Source organism: Nomascus leucogenys, chromosome 9, assembly GCF_006542625.1.
Source record: "Nomascus leucogenys isolate Asia chromosome 9, Asia_NLE_v1, whole genome shotgun sequence".
Lineage (NCBI taxonomy): Eukaryota > Metazoa > Chordata > Mammalia > Primates > Hylobatidae > Nomascus > Nomascus leucogenys.
Genome location: NC_044389.1, coordinates 67,718,926 through 67,743,547, shown reverse-complemented (window position 1 = coordinate 67,743,547; position 24,622 = coordinate 67,718,926). Strand labels below are relative to the sequence as shown.

The following is a 24,622-nucleotide window of genomic DNA, read 5'->3' as shown; positions in this document are numbered from 1 at the left end:
TATACATATTTAACGTATTTTAAAAGATATTCAAGAAATTAGTGATGACAGTTACTAGGGAGGGGAACTGGAGCCCTGTAGTGGGATATTTACTTTTACTGTGTATTCTTTTCAGTATGGTCTTTTAAACCCCATGCATATATTAAATTTCAAAAAAAATTCTTAATGGCTAAAAATGCTTTTTTAGTTTTATAAATATGCTTAAAGTTTTTTCTACTTGTAAAAGTAGAAAACAACCTCACATTCCTTGAAATTGAGGGTCTCTGCTTGTTACGTGGTATACTATTTCTTGTGTTGGATGCGTTATTTAGGGGCATACATCAGATTTTCCTCTCTTGAACTCACGTGCTGGGATTTTTTTGCTTTACATTTTCTTTCACCTTTTATTTTTTATTTTACTTTATTTTTTGAGACGTAGTCTCGCTCTGTTGCCAGGCTGGAGTGCAGTGGCGCAATCTCGGCTCACTGCAACCTCTGCCTCCCAGGTTCAAGTGATTCTCCTGCCTCAGCCTCCTGAGTAGCTGAGATTACAGGCACCCACCACCATGCCCAGCTAATTTTTGTATTTTTAGTAGAGACGGGGTTTCACCATGTTGGCCAGGATGGTCTCCATCTCTTGACCTTGTGATCCGCCTGCCTCGGCCTCCCAAAGTGCTGGGATTACAGGCGTGAGCCACTGCACCCGACCTCTTTCACCCTTTTATTTCACCATGTTCCAATTTGTCTCTTTTTATCTTTTGCACTAATTCGTAGTCCTTCAATTTATTTCCAGCATAATTAATGGCACTACCATTGTTCGTATCACCCAACCTGGAATTCTGAGTCCTCTTGATCTCTTTTTCCTTTGATCCTGAAAGATAACTACTCCCTAGATTGCTAATCCTGTGTCAGTGGCATTACTTGTAATCTCTCATACCACTGTGCCCCACCCTTACCTCCACTGGCACTGCCTTTATCGCTGAAAGCATCATTAAGATACATCTATCCCACATATCACACTATATTTAGAAATATTTTCTCTACATATATAGCCCTCCTACTTAACAGTTTATTGTTAGTCTAACATGTAAGGCCTTTTAGGCTCTTCCTGTGACTGGCTTTTCTCTGCAAGCCTCGTCTCCAGTTTTTCTCCGTATTCACCCTTTGTTCCAACTATGCAGAGCTACTTGGCCAACCCAGCAGCATATCTTGTGCTTTCTTGTCGGTGTACACAGTTGATTTGCTAGAAATAAGTTCTAGTCCATTGTCAGCTGAATGAACTTGTCTTCAATTTCTAAGGCTTAGTTCAGATGTCACTTTCTCTATTGATAGTTAACTGCCTTTTCCCTGTGTTCTCCATAGCACTTTGTTTATTTTTTATTATTCATTATAATACTAATCACATTGCTTCTGTTATGTTTTTTCACTTAACCATGAGCCCCTAGAGGGTGGAGTGTGATTGATTTATCTTTCCATCACTAGTTTCTAGCAGAGTACTTGCATGTAAAAAGTGTTATTAAATGAATAAGAAAGTAAATGTTAACATATACAGTTTTTGAACTCTTGCTTTATAACCATGTGAGGTCACTAATCCAGTGTTTTTAAAGTTTAGTAAAAGCTAACCTAAGTTTTACATTTCTGAAGAAAGAGTTTAATAAGTTACTTATTAGTAACTTATTAATCAATTATGAGAAAAATGTTCACCTATTTGAAAAAGCTGACTTTTTTTTTTTTTTTTTTTTTTGAGATAGAGTCTCACTCTGTTGCCCAGCCTGGAGTGTCGTGGTGCAAATTTTGGCTCACTGCAATCTCCTCCCCCCAGGTTCAAGTGATTCTTATATACTTCAGCCTCCTGAATAACTGGAATTACAGGCATGTGCCACTACAACTGGCTAATTTTTTTTTTTTTCAGACTGAGTCTCGCTTTGTCACCCAGGCCGGAGTGCGGTGACGCAGTCTCGGCTCACTGCATCCTCTGCCTCCTGGGTTCAAGCAATTCTCCTGTCAGCCTCCTGAGTAGCTGGGAATACAGGCATGTGCCGCATTCCCGGCTAATTTTTGTATTTTTAGTAGAGACAGGGTTTCACTATGTTGGCCAAGCTGCTCTCAAACTCCTGACCTCAGGTGATCTGCCTGCCTCAACCTCCCAGAGTGCTGAGACTACAGGCATGAGCCACCGCACCCAGCCTAATTTTTAGTAGAGATGGGGTTTCACCATGTTGGCCAGGATGGTCTCAAACTCCTGACCTCAAGTGATCTGCCCACCTTAGCCTCCCCAAATGCTGAGATTACAGGCGTGAGCCCCTGCACCTGGCCAAGAGCTGACTTTTTAAAAAGTACTCTTAGATGATTCAGAATACTTTTCATGCAAATCACTTATACATAAGTACATGACAATTTGACTGTTATTTAAGGTAGAAAACAGAGTAAGCTTTTATCAACATAACCAGAGTTTATGTTCTCAAAAGTAATAATGCTGTATTTATTTAACATATATTGTTTTGATACTTTGCTTATCTCTCTTCATTGCATATCTATTTGAATATGGACATTTATTTGCCTTTTGTTATTCCTTAGTTTGAATATAAGGATCATGGTAGAAATTTACTATAGTTTCCAAGTTTATATTCCTTATGGAGTCTTTAATGTACATTTAAAGTTGATTCTGTGCTAAATTACTTTTTTTTTTTTTTTTGAGACGGAGTCTTGCTGTGTCTCCCAGGCTGGAGTGCAGTGGTGCAGCCTCGGCTCATTGCAACCTCTGCCTCCCGGGTTCAAGAAATTCTCTGCCTCAGCGTCCTGAGTAGCTAGGATTACAGGCGCTCGCCACCACACCTGGCTAATTTTTTTTTTTTGTATTACTAGTAGAGACGGGGTTTCACCATCTTGGCCAGGCTGGTCTTGAACTCCTGACCTTGTGATCTACCTGCCTCAGCCTCCCAAAGTGCTGGGATTACAGGCGTGAGCCACCGTGCCCAGCCTATTTTTTAAACAATAGTTGTAAGTCTGTAGATGTTGGTGGTCTAGAATTTCTCAGATTTTCAAATAGGAAAATCTAAATATTGAAATAAAAAATGTAGAGATTGAGAAATATAAGTTCTCTAGGTGTACCTACTCTAAATTTATCAACAGTAGGTGAGGAAAAGGATTCCATTCAAAATGGCTGAGTATTTGTATTCTATTCTTCTGCCTAATGCTAACTGAACATAACAAAAAGAGTAAAGAATAGGGAAGAAATCTTTTAACTTAAGTGAAATGAGGAGAAAACAGTAATCTCAAGCCTCAGATTATGAGAAGAGCTGCCAAACGTTGTGAACGTTGAAGCAAATTGGGAAATATGCAAATATCTACAGATTTTAAACACGGCACAGAGCTCTCCCATGGTAGGTAGCAAGGGGACTACAAAGTCTCAGGCAGGGCGAAGCTGCAGGGAAAGACACAGATGTACCTTTTTTTTTGCAAAAAAAGAGTGGCAAGAGGCAGCAGAATAAAGGAGGTAGTGTATAGAGCCATCTCCTTGGTCTCAGTTGATGGAAAGCAGCTGAAGAGAAGTAAACACTGAATCACAATGCAGACATTTGAGAGCTTAACCCTCTCCTCTTCTCTGATTCTGCTCCCCAACTCTACTGGTTTCATTACAGTTCTTCAGCCATGTGAAGCACAATCTTACTTCAAGCTATCTGGTTTTACTTGTTCCTTAGCCTGGAATTTTATTCCCCTAGAAATTCTTAGGGATTGCTCCCTCATTGATTCAGGTTTCTGTTCTGCTGTAAACTTCTCAGAGAAACATTCCTTGACCATGCATACTGAAACAGCAACCCTGGGAACGTTCTATTTCCAAAGCTTACTGAATTTTTTTCATAACCATCAGACATAATTGATTTCTTTGTTTATTTTTTTCACTGTCTCATGAGAATGTAAACTCCAAAAGGACACAGACTTTAGCAGGCTTCTGTTCTTCCTCTACATTCTTAGCATCTAAAACATTGCTGGACACATAGTGGTTGCTTAATAAATATTTGTTGAATAAATTATTCAGCAAACAATAGGCAACACAGAGTTCCTGTGCCCAGTATAAACTGGGAGATCTATATGAGAGGGTTAAGAGACATTATCAGCCAATAGCAGTAAGTGGTCTTTATTTTGAACCTGATTCATATAAAATATCTATAAAAATCAACCATGACATTTATGAGATTTTGAACATTGGATATTTGATATTAACAAAATGATGGTTACTTTCAAAAAAGTATTTTAAAACCTTTAAAATACTTTAAAAAGTATTTAGCCCTAATACTTTTTTTTAGAGTCCTTTTTTTTGGAGGTTCTTATACACATGCATACACACACATGCACACTTTATAAGAGATTATATAATGCCTGAATTGTGATTCAGAATAAGTTTAAATTTCTGACAGTTAAAGAATAACTTAAAAAAATATATATATGTAATGGAGGATGTTGATTGTGACACTATATTTAGATCCCATGGATACATTCCAAAGCATGATATATTATTTTATTTAAAACTGTCAATGCTTATAATGCCATCCTTTGTAACTCTTTAAACTCAGGTTGAAAAGTATTAGATATCAACCTAAAAATAGTAAAGATTCTGACTTATGTTAGGGATTGCATGCATGCAAAAAAAAAAAAAAAAAAATTGAAGGCCATTTTTCTAAATTACCTTTAGACAATTTCTGTTTCCAGGGTTTTTTCTCTGCTGTACCTTCCAGGAAGGATTAGTTCTACTATTATTGATGTGAGCTGAAGGTCTGTCCCAATTTGACTTTTTAATGCCTGGAGAGACATCAATGTAGTGCTCAAAGATTATGCAGTTGCCACTTAAGATACTCTAGAGCCATCATAGACTTTAGAGATGTAGTTATGCTTCCCTAAAAACAAAAAGTAGAGTTTCCATAAGCAAAATGTCCGTTGAGTTCTCCTGTTTTCTGCTTTTTCATTCTGTCATCTAATGCAGGTTCCCTAATCACTGAAAGGAGGTGAACAGTTTTTCTTTCCCATTATATAATTTTATATTTTTGTAGTTAAAACATAATAAATACTTTCAAATTATTATTTAGGCGTTCTCTTATATTTATCATGGTGTTCTGCAGAATCTGTAGATTCTTGTGGATTAGGTGGTTTATGCTCCTAGTTTGAAATAAATTTCAATTAAATAATGTATTCTTAAAATGGCATTCTGTTGTGTGTAGTTTTTAGTTGTAAACTCATATTTTTAATGCATTAAAATTAATTTGTAAATAAATATTTTATGGTGTACACCTGAAAGATAATAAGGGGTTTTTTTTTTTGGTTGAAAATAAAAAGTGCTTATATATGTGTAGCACTATGAATCAGTCAGGATTTAGTTGCAGATAATAGAATTTGTTCTAGCAGTTTACACAGGAAAATACTTATTACATGGCATTAGTTGCTTACAAAATCATGGAAGAGAGGAAAGGGCAGATGAAACAGATTTTGGGCTCATGGTTAAACTTTAGAAACATATCCCAGTGGTATACCTCAACACTGGTTTCTAAGGGAGCTGCGGCTGTCTGTGTGGATCAGGAGACTATTGAAGGGTGGCAAACTATGGCCTTCGGGCAAAGTCTGGCCTATCACCTGCTTGTCTATGTCTTACAAACTAAGAATGGTTGTTATATTTTTAAATATTTGAAAAAATCAAAAGAAAAATAATGTTTTGTGGCACTTAAAATTAATAAATTCACAATAGGCACAGTGGTGGGCACCTGTAGTGTAGTCTCAGCTACTTGGGAGCCCAAAGTGGGGGGAGGATTGCTTTAGGCCAGGCATTTGAGACCATCTTGGACAATATAACAAAATACTTTCTCAAATTAAAAATGAAAAAAATGTGAAACTCAAATGTCAGTGTTTATTTGAACACAGCAATACATGCTCACTTACCTATTATATATGGCTGCTTTCACACTACAGTGGCAGTGTTAAGTAGTTGTAACAGAAACCGCCTGGCAAAATATTTGCTATCTGACCCTTAACTGAGAAAGTTCTCAACCTCGGCTCTAGAACACACAGTTCAGTGCCACTGCAGAAAGCTGCCTCTACTGCTGCTTTGCTCCAGTCGTACTGTAACTATTATGACCGGGCAAATAGATGTGACATGCACTGCCTCCCAGCAGCCAGCCGGATAATTACTGGGTACTAGGATCTCTGTCCAACACTGCAGCTAAAAAATGTATGTGTATCATTGACAGTGTGGTCTCTGCTTCATTTCTCCTTTTCAAAGGTTGGGCAAGGCCACGTGTGGTGGCTCATGCCTGTAATCCCAGCACTTTGGGAGGCCAAGGCAGGTGGATATCTTGAGCTCAGGAGTTCAAGACCAGCCTGGGCAACATAGTGAAACTCTGTCTCCACAAAAAATACAAAAATTAGCTGGGCATGGTGATGTGTACCTGTAGTACCAGCTACTCAGGAGGCTGAGGCAGGAGGATTGCCTTAGTCTGGAAGATAGAGGATGAAGTGAGCCATGGTCGTGCCACTGTACTCCAGCCTAAGTTACAGTGAGACACTATTTAAAAAAAAAAAAAAGCTGGGTCAAGTAAGTTTGATTGGCTGAACCTAAATTGCAACAAGAACCTATTTGCATAGGAGTCTGTAGAAACCTTGCTTATTTTATTTTATAGCCTCTGTAATACATGAAAGCCCATTACAGGAGCAAGGTATGATGGATCTTGAGCTGCAATTCCCACCATATTTATCATATACTGGCTGTAAGAATTTGGAACATACTCTTTGTTTATTGAAATGATTAATTTTTTTTCTTAATTCCAATTCAAAGTCATTGGTTGGTTTTGCAGTAACCAATTCTAATCATTTAATAACTAAACATTGATTGCCTTCCATGTGGTAGTCGTATCACATGTATTCTGACTCTCTTTTCTTACAACATCATAAAGCCAGTATCATACTCATCTCCATTTACTATTAAGGAAAATGTAGCTCAGGGTAGTTTGATTTACTTTTCCTGAGGGCACATAGATAGTGAATGGAGGAACAGAATTTGAAATTCATATCTGCCTGACGCTGGAACTTTTTTACTGCCGCCTGTTCTTGTTAGTCTATTGCTTGTCCCTGTAATGCAGCATTTTTGTGAATCAAACCAGAATTTTTTAAATCACATATTGAGACTATTTAAACATTGTTTCTTAGTTTCGTTGCCTTTACAGAAATTTCAACCTGTCTTTATTTCTTCTTCTGTAAAAGGGAACTAATCAATTTTGTCTTTTATTTTTGCATAATGATTAGTAGTTTAATGCAAAAGGTCTCTGTGGATGTGTAATATCATGCACAAAATATATTGCTCAGACAAAAGACTGCACACATTTTAGTATTGATAATATTGTGCATTTATGTTTTATGAGCAATACATATAGAAGCTTCAAGCACAATATTCACTGGAAGGAATAAAAATTTGCTGTTAGCACCCCCTGACAAGAAATAGAGACAGTGCTTTTAAAGTAGTAGAATATGATAAATCAGGCCAATCAGATAAGGATTCAGGGATACACTTTCTGTGAGAATATTTTGGTGAAAAAATATTTTTACTTTAGATCGTTAGTCACAATATCTGAACTTTTTGAAGTAGTCTAAGTATTTTCAAGGCAAGGCATTTGGGGAAAAAATAAAAGCATAAAATCAGTGTTTACAGGAAAAGAGAAATAAAGTAGAGAAGAAAAGAAGATAAAAAATATAAGCTTCTGAAACACTAATGTGGCCTAAGCACAGTGCTGATATACTGACAAGCTTTATAACAACCAGCTAGCCAAGAAAAAAAAAAAGCCCCAATTTTTAGTGTTTGTTGATTGCTGTGGTGCAAATATTCTTACCTTGGCTGGTCCCAAGCTATTTGTAGTTTGACAGCTGGATGTCCAAAATTTCTGAAAATTTAGCCATCAGCTGTCATGAGCTGGTACAAGCTGGATCTAACACGCCACTATTTAGTTTAGCTTCATTCAGCAAAAAGTAAGAACAGTAGACGAAGGCAGAAATATTTTGCATTTACATTTTAGTGGATATGCAAGAAAAAAACTTTATGGAACCTGAGTATCTTTTTTAAATCAAAAGTCATCATTTTGGAAAATAATATGAAAGTATATTATTTTATTCACAGAAGAATAAGGTTAATAGTTAAGTACTCTTGATATTGGAGTTTTTTTCTAAGGTTATTATCTCATTTTCTCATTAATAAAAGAATTGCTCAGAACTCATTAAATGACATAATACATTGCTGTGTTTAATTGCTAATAGTCACAGGCATGGTTTACTATAATCTGGAACTTCTAGGCTTAAACAGTCCTCTCGCCTTGGCCTTCCAAAGTGCTGGGATTACAGGCACGAGCCACCATGACTACCTCAACAATAGTTTTTTATTCGTATTTGCCTTTGACAAATTCTGCCAAGAAATGATTTCCTTAATATTCTGAATATTATTCTGTATTTAATATTGAGGCATGTGTTAGGATTGTGGCAGATTTGAATTAAAGATAGCTGGAAATCCTCAAAGGAAAAGAAAATGTAGTTACATGTATGTAACATTTCCCCTATGTGTCAGATGTATCTAGAGATGCTAAGAATTCTTTGCCAAGATACTGCTCATGAGTCATATTTCTTGTCACCAATCTGGTTACACCCTTGGTGGAAGATACACAAAGTAAACATGGGTTTTGTGGTTTTTTTTTTTTATTCTTGGGGACAAAAATACTTGATCATTTTGTCCAAATGTTTTAAGGAAGAACAAATACTACTATCTTTGGTAGGAACAACCAGAAAATAAAATTGCCATTGCTTTCATAAGTAAAGGTATTTCATAAAGACAAAGAGCTACCATTTAATAAAAGAGTACTGGATTTGGACTTATATGCCTTGAATTCAAATTTTAGCTAATGCTAGTTGTTGGATCTTTTTGGCAAGCTGCTTAAAGTCTGAGCTTCCGTATTTTAAATGTATAAAGTAGGCATACCATTTTGTGGTAGGAAGTAAATGAATAAATTTTTGTGAAAATACCTAGCATTGTACTTGGCTGTGGATCTTAAGGCTATATTTCCTGGACAAAAACTGACATAGAGGCAGGAAATGAGAGTTGCTTAGAGATTAACTCCAGCCTGAGCTGCTAATTACTGACGATGTCCCCTTAGACTTAAAATGATTCAAGGAAAGAATGACTGGTGTTTTACACTTGGAAATACTCATTACAAGCCAATGGGCAGAAACCAACCTGCAAAAATCTGATTGGGTGGAATGGTCTTAGGCTAGGCCAGTGAAATTCATTTGTTTTCTTCTGTAATTGACAATCTTTTAAAAATGTGCTTCTTTTTCCTAACACTCTTCTTCCCCACAGCCCCACCTCCCTGAAGCTAGATTAGGTTTCCCTGATGTACTTTTCCCTAGTCTTCCTGTGTGTATAACATGCATAGCCTTTATCATTCTTCATCATCTTTGCTACCACCCAGCTTCTAAACTCCGCAAGGTCAGATATCATGTCTATCTTAAATGAATTGTCATTTCCTGGCACATGGTGTAAATGCCACATGTTCCAGGTTGTTGATACGTACCACTGTATGCCAAGCACCTACTCAGCATAATGCTTAACATTTTATAAATTATTCATGATTCAGAATATTATGTTGTAAAAGTGATCATTCTATACCATACTTTTCATCATATATTCATAGAAAGACTGAGAGATTATGCCAAAGTTGTGATGACTCCAAAATACTAACAGGAAATTGCTCTATTTTTATTAGAGGCAAATCTAGGGTATTGAACACTACCAGAACAGTGTTGGTATTCCCAGCATGACTTTTTTGTTGTTGGAGACCATGGGTAGGTTTGTTTGAAGACTGGAAGAAACTCAGATTTATTTTGCTATTAAAAGTTGTGCAATTTATTTAATATCTAATACCTATTGAAAAACCAGTTCCCTCCCTCCCTCCCTCCCTTCCTCCCTTCCTTCCCTCTCTAAATATTCCTACAAATACATGTATTTTTCTTGTTACTTGCTAAGCAGATGAAATTTATTTTAAGGAATTTTTTTTGTGTCAGAGGATTAAAAGGAACAAAATGGCTGTGTTGATGATAAACAGCTAAGAATCACTTTAAAAAAAAATACATGTATCTGATTTAAACATGGTTCAGTTGTGCTCACATTTCGCAGCACAGAGAAGATTAGCATGGCTCCTGCACAAGGATGACATGCAAATTCGTGAAGCATTCCATTAAAGAAAAAAAAAAGAAGAAATAAACAAATAAATGTGGTTCAGTTGAGACTAACTTAAGAAATGAATTGGTTGGTATATAAGTAATTTCAGTTGTTAATGTAAATATATTTTTATATAAAACTGATTTTTAGGGTTGAACTAAATTCAGAAGTATTGCAAAGTAATTATTAAAGACCTATAAATTTAATGAAGGACAGACACAACCATTCTAAAGTAGTTAATGTTGTCTTTTGTTAATGTGTGTCCTTGTAAAATGTTTGCTTTCTGTCCATGTATTTTTAATTTCCAAAAGTTACCTTGTAATGTATTTCATCTTGTTTTTTAATTTTTTTTTGCCCATCACTATGTTTCTAAGATGTGTCCAATTAAATGGATCTGAAATACATACTTTTAAATAACTATATGTAGTTATGTATCAACTTTGGTTTGCCTGTTCTTTTGCTCAGTGATGGACCTCTTAAGTAGCTTCCAAAAAATTGCTGCCAAGGAGAGAATTTCTTCCGAGTGTAGATGTAGAAGAGGAACGCAAGATTCCAAGTGATGCAAAATTGCCCTTTAGATCCAGTTCATTTTCTCACTAGTCGTGTATGTAGTTTCTGTCCACATGTCTAAGGTCACAGCATTTTCCAGCTTTCTGATTGTTGCTAATCTATTAGGTGCAAAGTGGCCTAAAGTCACTGATTTTATTACCATGGTTTGGTAGAAGATTATTTTCAAAGTCTAAAAATTATGTAATTTAATTTTCAAGTTTCATGATCATTGTTACCTGTTATGTTTCCTAAGTCCATTTAAATTATATTTAACACTCTTAACTAGTAACCATTATGATCCTTGAGATATCTGTATTGTTAATTCTTGATCAATTTCTTTAATTATAATTAAATGTAATTTCTTTAGGGTCTCTTTTTTCCCATGTTATTTAAGTGTTAGATTTTGCTTTTCAGGAGACATCTGGATTTGAAATTAAATGAGTTATTCTCTTCTCTGAAGTATGAGAGTACAAGTGTATATATACTCGAAGTGTATATTAAATGGTATGAACATTTTTAAATCAGCCAAAAATTAAAAGCAAGTGAATATTTTTTTAAAAAACCTAGATCAATAATAAGTTTCATGTTAGAAATAGGTTGCTTTAAAAAATAAGTCCAAATATTTTAAGTAATCAACATTGGCATAGCTCTCAATATTTTTGAATGACTTAGTGTATGTTCTACTAGGAACATAAATATATGCATAAACCAAAATCAACTAAATGTCTTGGAGTGACTCAGTTTTGACCATAGAATGACTTTGTTTTGTGTAATTTCACAAAGAAAGAAAAACTAAAAAGTAATCTACAGCTTTTTGAGTCCCCTTTGCATTCTTTGTTCCCTACCTGAAAAATATTCTCAATTCAAATTGTAATTTTTAGCATTTAATTTTGAGACATCACAAACATATATATATATATATTTTATTTTGATCATTAATACAACGTTATATCTGCTTTTTAGGGGTAGTTAGGTCTTTATATGGAAACATTTATTTCATGTAGTTTGTATTTTCTGTTTAAGCCACTGAATTCAAAAGCCTAGATATTGGAAATACAGTAAGTAGATGAGAAACTTAATTTTAACCTCCAAATGCTAAACCTCCTAGCAAATATTTCAACTAGAAGATTTCAGTTGTATAGTCTTTCCCTTTTCCCCAGCTCTAGTTGAGGTGTTAATTGTAAAATGTAAAAGGAGACAAGTAGAATGAAAATAACAGCTAGGTATGCTTAATCCTTCAGTAATGATATAAAAGGCATTACTCTTTTAGATTGCTCTTCAGAATAATGTGAGTTAGGTCTTATTATGGAATGTTATAAAAATAAATAAGCCTAGGAAATAGTTCCTCACTGCCAGAGGGGTTCTGTGCCAGTTTATTCAAGGTAGTATTTTATGTTTTATGACATTGCTTTCCTTCTAAGAAGATGATGAGACTTACCAAGAAAAATATGGTAAACTGATTTACACTTGGAGAATTAATTCACTTCAGTTACTTATTTCCCCAGAAATTAGAGAAGCCACATATTTCAAATATTGTCATGGTTTCACATAGATTTACATAATATATTAAATAGCTAACTGATAAGAATAACACTTCTCTTCTGATTCTTCCCTAAAGGCATTTTTTAAAATAGGCTACATGTGATCAACAGAGAAATGATGTAATTAGGACATGTCTAATGGTAGTAATCATTCTTATATTTTGATATGGTGGAAGGACAGAGACACGTGGTTTTTTGCTCTTCTTTTCGTTTACCCCTCCACTCTTCCAACTCCTTTAGTGAGAATGTATCCCCCAGCCATGAGAATATAAATACACTTTTATATTTCATTTGTAGACTATCTGATGCAAAACTTACCAGGGAGGCCAGGCATGGTGGCTCATGCCTATAATCCCAGCACTTTGGGAGGCCGAGGTGGGAGGATTGCTCTAGCCCAGAGCTTGACACCAACCTGGGCAATGTAGTGAGACCCCAACTCTACAAAAACTGAAAAAATGAGCCACGTGTGCATACCTGTAGTCCCAGCTACTCAGGAGGCTGAGGTGGGAGGATCACTTGAGCCTAGGAGGTTGAGGCTTCAGTGAGCTCTGATCATGCCATGCACACCATCCTGGGTGACAAAATGACACTGTGTCTCAAAAAAAATTTTTTTAAGGGAAACAGTAATACTCGGATTAACAAAGGGTATAAATCCACTAACAAGTAATTTTTGTGTCCCTGATAGTCATACTACTATCACCTTTTATTTTAAAGTGTGTTTAAGAATTTCGTAAGTTTCCTAATCTTTTTCATTTATATATCCCTAAAAAGTACATAAACAGCAGATTATATATACATAATATACATATAATTTAAAATTTGAATAGAGGAATTTGTGGAAAAGATAAGTTAGGTGTGTCAGCAGGAAGATTCTCTGCCTCATTCTATCCATCCATTTATCCATCCATTCGTTAAGCGTCTTCAGTGTGTCAGGTACTATGCCAGCCACTAAAAGTTGAATATAAAGAAACAGATTACTGACCTCACACCAGATTCATCTTCAAGGAGTGGTGGTGGATCTGTGCACTTATTGGAGATACTCTCCATAAATCCTAACATGCTTTTATTATACCTGCGGTAGGGCGAGAAATAGCCTCAAATGGGACCAAACTAGAATATTGGCTGTTGACTGAGAGCCCTGATGTGGATACTCAGTGCTTGTTTTTCTAGGTGATGAGGATTATATGTGAATTTGGGATGAGCGGATATGAGATGATGGCACAGACATGACAGGCATTCTTTTTTTTTTTTTTTTGAGACGGAGTCTTGTTCTGTCCCCCAGGCTGGAGTGCAGTGGCGCAATCTCGGCTCACTGCAAGCTCCGCCTCCCGGGTTCACGCCATTCTCCTGCCTCAGCCTCCCGAGTAGCTGGGACTACAGGCGCCCGCCAACACGTCCGGCTAGTTTTTTGTATTTTTAGTGGAGACGGGGTTTCACCGTGTTGGCCAGGATGGTGTCGATCTCCTGACCTCGTGATCCGCCCGCCTCGGCCTCCCAAAGTGCTGGGATTACAGGCTTGAGCCACCGCCCCCGGCCTCTCTAACATGCATTCTTACAGAGAGCAAAGAGCTGTCAAAAGGCATGACTTCAAGTCCCATTCATACTACTTACTAACAATGTTTTGAAGATTGCATGAGATAATGTTTCTCATGTCCTTATAATTGAGTATAAATACGCCCAAATGGACATACTTTAAAACAGAAACAGAAAAATAGATCTTAATAATCTTTTTTTTTTTTTTTTTTGGAGACAGGATCTCGTTCTCTAACCAAGGCTGGAGTACAGTGGCACAATCTCAGCTCACTGCATCCTTCACGCACCCCTTGGGATCAAGCGATCCTCTTACCTCAACCTGGGACCTCATACGTACAGCACCATGCCTGGCTATTTTTTTGTATTTTGAGTAGAGGCGGGGTCTTGCCATGTTTCCCTGGCTGGTCTCGAACTCCTGAGCTCAAGCCATCAGTTTGCCTCGCCCTCCCAAAGTGCTGGGATTACAGGCGTGAGCCACTGCACCTTTTTTTTTTTTTTAATGATTGTAAAGATCATATTCTAGTTAGAGGCCAATTAGGTTGTTTCCTGGAAAACAAAGACATTTGAATTCAGCCCTCAAAATAAAAGGAATGTAATTTGACAGGCTGAACAAAAGAGAAAAAGATTTGGTGAAAGGAAGAGTATTTGCCCAAGATATGGCTGTCTTTCTTGCAAAGTACTTTCAGAAATAACTGTATTGCTTCATTTGTTTATCTTTATGGTATATTTGAGGTGAAGCAAGGGTAGTATTTTTTTTCTTACTCCTTAGATTTAAGAAAATAATTCACAGGGAGATAGGTTATTTGCTATCAAATAACCACAAATGAGTCTCAAGTTCCCATGCAGTCTGTGAATGAAGAGAATAATACACAGATTGAAATAGAGGGATTAAAATAAAAGTATGTGATGTAATATTTAGCAATTGATGCATATGTATCGTAAAAAATTACAAATCTTGAACAAGGCTATTAAATACAAATCTTGAATAAGGCTATATTGAAAAACATCAATTGAGTGTATATGTGACAAACAGTTGAAGAAGCTCAGTAAGACTTACCATCAGGTTGGGCACAGTGGGTCATACCTGTAATCCCAGCACTCTGGGAGGCCGAGGAGGGCGGATCACTTAAGGTCAGGAGTTCAAGACCAGCCTGGCCAATATGGCGAAACCCCCTCTCTACTAAAAAATAAATAAATAAATTAGCTGGGCATGGTGGTGCATGCCTGTAATCCCAGCCACTTGAGGGGCTGAGGCATGAGAATTGCTTGAACCCAGGAGGCAGAGGTTGCAGTGAGCCGAGATCCTATCACTGCACTCCAGCCTGGGTAACAGAGCAAGACTCTGTCTCCAAAAAAACATATATATATATATATATATATGGTTCCCTTATTGACAAACACTTTTATTATTTTCAGGTTTTTACAATTTAATCAATGCTGCTTATGGACATTACTTTATACATCTCCTTCGAGATATATGTGAGTTTCTTTAGGGCATATACCTAAGTGGAATTGCTGATTCATATGATCTGTATATGGTCAATTTTACTAGATAATTCCAACCAGATAATGCCAATCCATAAACACTGTTACTAAAATTCATAACCCATTTGTTCACATCTTTACTAATTTGGTATTGTCCTATTTGATTTTTGATATACAATAGTATATTGATGTCCCATTGCTCTTGTAACAAATCACCATGTTCTTACTCGCTTGAAACATTACAAACTTAGTATCTTACAATTCTGGAAGTCAGAAGTCCAAAACTGGTCTTGGAGGGCTAAAATCAAGGTGTTCATAGAGCTGCATTCTTTCTGGACGCTCTAGGGGAGAATCTGTTCCTTGCCTTTTTCATCTTCCAATGGCTACCCACATTCCTGGCTGATGTCCGTATCACTCCAACCTCTGCTTCCTGATCACATCTCCTTCTCTCTCCTGACTCCTTCTTTGTGATTATTTCAGGCTTGCTCAAATAATACAGAATAATCTCCCCAATGCAAGGCCTCATTGCATCACTTAATCACATTTGCAAAGTCCTTTTGGCCACATAATATAACATACAGGTTCTAGAGATTAGGATGTAGTAGAGACGTCTTTAGGGGCTATTATTCTGCCTAACACAAATGTTAACTCGTTGTTATGTTAATTTGCATTTCACTTATGACTAACAAGATTGTGTAGCTTTTCATATTTTTGTGGCCATTCATGTTTCCTTTTCTGTGGAATGCCTATTTGTCTTTTGTCCATTTTTCTATTGGGTTGTTTGCCTTTCTCTCATTGACTTGAAGGCATTCTTTACATATTTTGAATGTAATGCTTTTTTGTTCATTATAGATGTTGCAGATATTTCTCTCCCAATTTCTAGCTTGTGTTTACTTTTTTTTTATTTTGATGTACAGAAGGTAATTTTGATAAGGCCAATTTTTATGTGTGTGTGTGTGTATGTATAATTTTTGTTTTGTTTCATTTGAAGAAATTTCTTCCTTAACCTGAGGTTGTATTTTCCAGCATTTTCTTCTAAACATTTTTAAAGATTTGCTTTTCAAATTAATGTCTTCAAATGTCTTCAATTGCCGTGGTGACAAGAACATAGTGAATATAAGCTGCTGAAAGTAGAGCTAGTCGTGGCTGGAACAGAGAGAAATTCAAGTGGGTTGGGAGTGAGTTGATAAATATTTCTTTGAATCGATGATCAAGTTACTAATATATAGCCATGTTCACATTGCTTTAAGATTAAGTACAGTCATGAACTACCTATGATAGGTAGCCATGCAGTAGAAAAATCTGTTATTTCAAACAAAGACCATCTGGGAGAAGCATTAAGAGTTTGAAATTGCATGGTGTGTCCAGGGAACAGCAGATAGGTGATGTGGTATGAGTATGGGATGAGGGGAGGGTTAGGGCAGAAGATACAGCTTCAAAATTAGGGACCCACCAGATTTTGAGCAGCCTTTTTATACCTTGCAAAGGTTTTGTCTCTAGTCCATTGCAGCCATTTTTGTCACTTTTAAGGAAAGTTGTATTCTGATCTGTTTGAAATTTTAGAAAAATGAATATAGCCACATTATTGGCAGAGTAAAAACTGAAGTCGGCATTCCTTTAGTTCCTTATATATAGTAGACACTTAAGGAATTAAATTTCAGCAATGCTATTGCAGTTGGGGATGCAAACACAGAGTGTGCAGTGCAGCCTTTTGATTATTAGTGGTGAATTTTCAATCTTTTAAATGGATTTGATATTTAGTAACAGGCAGAAAGATATTTTGAGGAAGTTTTGAAACTAAAGCACATGAGTACACTGGGAAATTCCGTTTTTGGTAACACATGATATATGATGATACTGATTTTTAGATGTAGCTTACAAAATGCTCTTAAAGCAATTTGTAGAGAGGAATTTTTTAAAGCATTTCAAACCATGTCAACATCATTATGTGTACATAGCTTTCCAACATAACTAATTGGAAGAGCAAAATTCATTTGGATGTATAAATTTTGATATTTTGTGAGAAATATAAAACAACAATAAAACTCCTCATTCTAATTAATCAATAGTATAATTAATCTGTGAAGAAGCCAACATCTATTTTACCATTATTATTTTTGTTGATGTCGTTACTTTATTCATATTTTTTTCATTTGTGAGGTTTTACCAGTGTAATTTTGCACAATCTTTTCCATTTGTCATTTTCCTTTGATCACTTTCAGGTCTTAACACACATTCCAGCCTCATTCGGTCATGATTTCTTATGACACTAGTGAGCTGTTTTCCTCTTTGGGATGTTCCTTGTCCTCAGTATGTTGTTGATGCATGAATTTCCAGCGGAGGATTCTGGCTTATTGCCTTTTGTTTTGTCGTCATCTGTTTACCACCCAAACCTAACTCTCTGTTAGTAATTTTTTTCCTTCTGCCCCTGCCTTCTCTTAAATAGTTGTTATTTTCTGAATTTATATCAGGTTTAACTGAACATGTTTTAAAAAGTACATTATGGGGTACCCAATGATCTTAACAAAAATGGTCGTTTTTGTTAGTTATATAATTGATTTTAAACAAACCATAAAAAACAAAGTTGTCTTCTAAGTTTTCTTGTTTTAAAATAAACAGATAAGAAATTTAAAGAAAAAATTTGCCCCCTTTGGTCTATTTTATTTTATTTTATTTTATTTATTTATTTATTTTTTTTTTTTTGAGACGGAGTCTTGCTCTGTCTCCCAGGCTGGAGTGCAGTGGCGCGATCTCGGCTCACTGCAAGCTCCGCCTCCTGGGTTCCCGCCATTCTCCCGCCTCAGCCTCTCCGAGTAGTTGGGACTACAGGCGCCCGCCACCACGCCCGGCTAATTTTTTTGTATTTTTTAGTAGAGACGGGGTTTCACCGTGGTCTCAATCTCCTGACCTCGTGATCTGCCCGCCTCGGCCTCCCAAAGTGCTGGGATTACAAGCGTGAGCCACCGCGCCCAGCCCTTTGGTCTATTTTAAATCACCTTAACTAATCCTTGAGCTGCCTCTAAATCATTTATCTTCTAAACTCTTATTCAGCACCGTTTACTCATTTATGAATCATTTTTTTGTCCATTTCTTATTTGTCAGGTACCATGTCAGGTATTCAGGAAAAAAAAGTTGAATAGGGTATGACCTTTGCCTTCCATAATCTTACATTGTCTGGTGTTGAAAAAGACAATCAAAACAACAGTTATATGATGTGATAAATGCTATGATAAAGATGTACACAGGATGCTATGGGAACCAAGAAGGGGAGGCATCTGTCAAACTGGGAGATTCAGGAATGCTTTCAGCCAGGCACAGTGGCTCACACCTTTAATTCCAACTCTTTGGGAAGCCAAGGTGGGAGGATCACTTGAGGCCTGGAGTTTGAGACCAGCCTGGGCAACATAGTGAGACCCCATCTCTATAAAAAATATAACAATTAGCTGGGAGTCTGAGGTGGGAGGATGGTTTGAGCCCAGGAAATGGAGGCTGCAATGAGCCCTGATCATGTAACTGCACTCCATCCTGGGCAACAGAATGAGAAAAACAACAACAAAGGAAAGCTGGAAAGCTTCTTAGAAGAGGGACAGTTGAGCTCAGATTTAAAGGATGATTCATAATCATCTGGATGTAGAAGAGCCAGAGGGAGAGAGACCCCCAGGAGAGGGCCCAGGGTGTGTGCAGGCAGAGCAAGGAGGCCTGCAGTAGACGGGTGTGGTTAAAGTAGAATAGTAGGGCATGAAGAAGGTCAGGCCTATGCAGGGGATAGATAATAAAGAGCCTTAAAATTTGTACTTTTCCTTAAAGTTACGAGAATCAATCATACATATATTCCTTCAGTTCTACTATGTACCAGATACTTAGCTATATGTTAAAGGATTTGGAGAGCATAAAACCTTCTTTCAAGGAATTTATAGTTTGATGCAAAATATTGATAATTTAATAGCATGAAATTATCTTTAAGCAAGTTGGTAACTTTTCAATTTAGAACAAATGATTAATGTAATTTTTATCAGGAGATACGTAAGATGTCCTGCAAAAGCTTTCTTTAGGATGAGAACTAGGATACATAAATTCTAAGCTTAAACATTTTTTTATGTTGTAATATGTAAGTTTTTGTGAGAAATAGTAAAATACACACCCAGAACTCAGCATATCTGAACAGAAAATCTAGTGCTGTCACTTACCAGTTATATAACTCTATGCAAGTTTTTTTTTTTTTTAACATTTATTATTCACCAACCACTTGCTATGAACTAAGGATACAAACTTAAGATTTGGTTCTCTTTATTGAGAAAATTATTGCTAATGGGAATAAATAACCATTTACTGGTAAATGTACATTACAGTAGAATAACAGTAATAATAGCCCTCTCTTACTGAGCACTTGTGCCAAATACTAATCTAAGTGCATTCCATGTAATAAATTACCTAACTTCTACAAATAACACTATGAGTTAGGTTCTGATAATTATTCTTTTTTTCCAGATAAGGAATCTTACACACAGAACATATCTGACTTGAGGTTAAATAGTTAGTAAGTGATACAATTAATTGCAAAGCCTGTGTAACTAATATGTTATACTGTCTCTCTTAATGTTGAATATTCTGTAACAGACTACAGGCATGCAGTACGTAATGATATGTTGGTCAACAACAGACTGCATATATGATGGTGTTCCCAGACACTGTAATGAAGCTGGAAAATTCTTGTCACCTAGCGACGTCGTAAGTGTTGTAATACCATAGCACAAACCACAACTTACGTGTTCATAGTGATGCTAGTGTAAATAAGCCTTCTATGCTGCCAGTTGTATGAAAGTATAGCACATACAATTACGTATAGTATATAACACATGCATATAAATCATGTAATACATGATAGTAAATTACCATGTTACTGGTTTATGTAGTTACTATACTATACTTTTAATCTTTATTTTAGTGGATACTCCCACTTATAAAAAGAAAACTAACTGTAAGACAGCTTCAGACAGGTCCTTCAGGAGGTACTCAGAAGAAGGCATTGTTACCATAGGAGATAACAGCTCCATATGGGTTATTGTCCCTGAAGACCTTCCAGTGAGACAAGATATGGAGGAGGAAGACAGTGATATTGATAATCTTGGCCCTGTGCAAGCCTTGGCTAATATGTGTGTTTGTGTCTTTTTTAACAAAAATGTTTTAAAACTTAGAAGAAAATTAAAATATAAAAATGCTTATAGAATAATGATATAAAGAAAAAACATTTTTGTACCACTGTACAGTGTGTTTGTGTTTTAAGCTACATGTTATTCTAAGAGTCCAAAAGTTTTTTAAAAATTTGAAAGTTTGAAAGTTCATAAAGTAAGAGTTTCAGTAAGCTGAAGTTAATTTATCATTGAAGAAACATTTTGTTATAAATTTAGTGTAACCTCAATGTACAGTGTTTATAAAGTCTACAGTATATTCAGATGTCCTACACTTTCACGTTCATTCACCACTCACTCACTGACTTACCCAGAGCAACTGCAGTCTTGCAAGCTCCATTCGTAACAAGTGCCCTATGCAGGTGTACCATTTTTTATCTTTCTACGGTATTTTTACTGTATGTTTTCTCTCTCTCTCTGTGTATGTTTATGTGTGTGTGTGTGTGTGTGTGTGTGTGTGTGTGTGTGTGTGTGGTGTGGTGTTGCTTGGTACCCCAGGCTGGAGTGCAGTGGCGTGATCTCGGCTAACTGCAACTTCCACCTCCTGGGTTCAAGCGATTCTCCTGCCTCAGCCCCTTGAGTAGCTGGGACTATGGGCGCATGCCACCATGCCTGGCTAATTTTTGTATTTTTAGTAGAGACAGGGTTTCACCATGTTGGCCAGGCTGGTCTCAAACTCCTGACCCCATGATCCGCCCACCTCAGACTCCCAAAGTGCTGGGATTACAGGCCATTTTCTGTGTTTAGATACACAAATAGCATTGTGTTACAGTTGCCTATATTCAGTACAGCAACATGCTGTACAGGTTTGTACCTAGGAGCAATAGGCTATACCATATAGCCTAGGTTTGTAGTAGGCTAAACCATCTAGGTTTTTGTATGCGCACTTTCTGATGTTTGCACAAGGACAAAATCGCCTAACAGTGCACTTCTGGAGCGTATCCCTGTCGTTAAGCAATGCGTGACTGTGTAACTAAAGTTTCATGGTAGGCTAAAAGCTGAACAACAAACTTGCCTGGAGATTTGGGGAAGACTTCTCTGAGTAGGTGACCTTAGAGCTGAGTTTTAGACTACTTGGAAAAGCAGAGGAGGGGGCATCGTTAGCAGAGAAAACAATATACATAATACACAGAGGACTGAAAGGGCCTAACAGTCTGGGAGATGCTTTCAGTGTGGCAGAATTTAGAGTGAAAGAGGTGGTGGCTTACTGGTAAATGATGCTGAAAATTGTATTTTAATTTATTCTTAGACAATAGGGAATCAACAGAGGTTTTAAATCAGAAAAGTGGTATGATACCTGCTTTGTGTTTTTTTTTTTTTTTTTTTTTTTGAGACACAGTCTCGCTCTGTCAGCTAGGCTAGAGTGCGTTGGCACAATCTCGGCTCACTGCAACCTCCGCATCCTGGACTCAAGCAATTCTCCTGCCCCAGCCTCCCAAGTAGCTGGGATTACAGGTGTGTGCCACCACGCCCGGCTAATTTTTGTATTTTTAGTAGAGACAGGGTTTCACCATGTTGGCCAGGCTGGTCTCAAACTCCTGACCTCAGATGATCCGCCCGCCTCAGCCTCGCAAAGTGCTGGGATTACAGGTGTGAGCCACCACGCCTGGTCTCTGCTTGGTTTATCAGAAGATAACTTAGGAGCTGTAAGAACAGGACACCAGGCCTGGGGCGGTGGCTCACACCTGTAATCCCAGCATTTTGTGAGTCCGAGGCAGGTGAATTGCTTGAGTCCAGAAGTGCGAGAACATCCTGGGCAACATGGCAAAACTCCATCTCTACAAAAAATACAAAAATTACCCAGGCGTGGCTGTGCATGCCTGTAGCCCCGTACTAGGGAGGCCGAGACAGGAGAATTACCTAAGTACAGGAGGTTGAGGATACACTGAGCCCTGATCATGCTGCTGCACTCCAGCATGGGTTACAGATTGAGACCCTGTCTCAAAAAAAAAAAAAAAAAAAAAAAAAAAAAAAAAAAAAACAATGAACAAGACACCAGTCATATGTTAGTGAGATTTACACTTAAGTTTACTGGTTATTTCAAAGAGCAAGCATTTGGTTTTATTGATTTTCTCTTTTTTTCAATTTCAATAATTTCTGCCCTAATTTTGATTTCTTTTTTTCTGCTTTCTTTAAGCTTAAACTACTTTTCTTTTTCTAGTTTCCTAAGGTAGAAGTGTAGTTTATTAATCCTTAGATCGTTCTTCTTTTATAATGTATACATTTAGTGCTGTGAGGAAAATTTTTTCCTCAAAGAACAGCTTTTGCTGCATTTTATGCATGTTGATAAGTTGTATTTTCATTTAGTTCAAAATGTGTTTCAGTTTCTCTTGACCAGTCTTTGGACCCTATGTTTATTTAGAAGTGTATTGTTTAATTTCCAAATATCTCTTAATTCCATTGTGGCCTGGGAGCATACTTTGTATGATTTCTGTTCTTTTAAATTTGTGAAGGTGTGTTTATAGCACAGAATGTGGTCTGTCTTGGTGAATGTTTCACGTGAATTTGAGAAGAATGTGTATTCTGCTGTTGTTGGATCAAGTATCCTGTAAATGTCAACTGTAGATCTAGTTTAATGATAGTGCTGTTCAGGTAAACTATATATGTATTGATTTCCTGCATGCTTGATTTATCAATTAATATATGAGTGCTGTCTCAGACTCTAATAATCAATTTGTCTCTTTCTCCCTTCAGTTCAGTTTTTGCCCTACATATTTTTATATTCCTTTTAGACCTATACACGTTAAGGATTGTTATGTCTTCTTGGAGAAATGATCCCTTTGTCGGTATATAATGCCTCTTTTTATCCCTGATATTGTTTTCTTATTTGAAAGACTACATCGTGTAAAATTAATTTAGCTGCTCCATCCTTTTTTTTTTAAATCTTTTTTATTTCAAGGGTAAGTCAATAGAATCCAGCTTTCTTTTGATTAGAGTTAGCATGGTATATTTCTCTCCATCTCTTTACCTTTAACCTATCTGATTGTTTATATTTAAAGTTACCTTCATATAGATACTATATTGTCTATAGGATTTGAGTTTTTAATCCCCTCTGACATTCTCTGTCCTTTAATTGGTGTATTTAGACCACTCACATTTATAATGATTATTGATTTAGTGGGATAAATATCTGTCATGTTTGTAACTGTGTTCTATTTGTTGCATTTGTTCTTTGTTCTTCCTCCCTTCTTTTCTTGCCTTCTCAGGTTTTAACAGCATTTTCTATGATTTCTTTTAATCTCCTATCTTAGTATATTAAACTTTCTTTTTTTTTTTTTTTTTTTTTTGAGACAGAGTCTTGCTCTGTTGCCCAGGCTGGAGTGCAGTGGGGCAATCTCAGCTCACTGCAACCTCTGCCTCCAGGGTTCAGGTGATTCTCCTGCCTCAGCCTCCCAAGTAGCTGGGACTATAGGCGCCTGCCACCACACCTGGTTAATTTTTATATTTTTAGTATAGATGGGGTTTCACCATGTTGGCCAGGATGGTCCCGATCTCCTGACCTCATGATCTGCCCACCTCAGCCTCCCAAATTGCTGGGATTTCAGGCATGAGCCACTGCGCCTGGCAGCATATTAAACTTAATGGTTGCCCTAGATGCCAACATTCACCTTGTACTTATCTTGATCTGCCTTTATATTGACACTTTTTATCACTGAGGTATACCGCAGGTTTCTTGCAATAGCATTACCAGCTCCTCCCTCCTCTCCCTTGTGATATTGCTCTCATTTATCTTACTTATTCATAAGCTATAATCATCCAACACATTATTGCTATTTTTAAACAATCAGTTATCTTTTAGATCAATTAGGAATAATTAAAAGCTATGCATGATGGCTCACGCCTGTAATCCTCACACTTTGGGAGGCTGAGGTGAGCAGATCACTTGAGCCAGGAGTTTGAGACTAGCCTGGGAAACATGGCAAATACCTATCTCTACAGAAAATACAAAAATTAACTGGCCATGGTGGTATGCTCCTGTAGTCCCAACTATTCAGGAGGCTGAGGTGGGAGGATCACTTGGTCACAGGAGGTTGAGGCTGCAGTGGGCCGGGATTGCACCTGCACTCCAGCCCTGGTAACAGAGTGAAATCCTGTCTCAAAAAAAG

General features: G+C 36.9%; 1 protein-coding gene and 1 non-coding gene across 4 annotated transcripts in view; both read left to right on the top strand.

Moving 5' to 3' along the window:
• WDFY3 (WD repeat and FYVE domain containing 3) overlaps positions 1-24,622 on the top strand; it is a 305,264-nt gene that overhangs the window by 74,725 nt on the left and 205,917 nt on the right. The window lies entirely within an intron of this gene.
• LOC115836786 lies at positions 10,141-10,242 on the top strand. Its single transcript, XR_004031804.1, has one exon. It is a non-coding gene; the product is annotated as a U6 spliceosomal RNA (small nuclear RNA).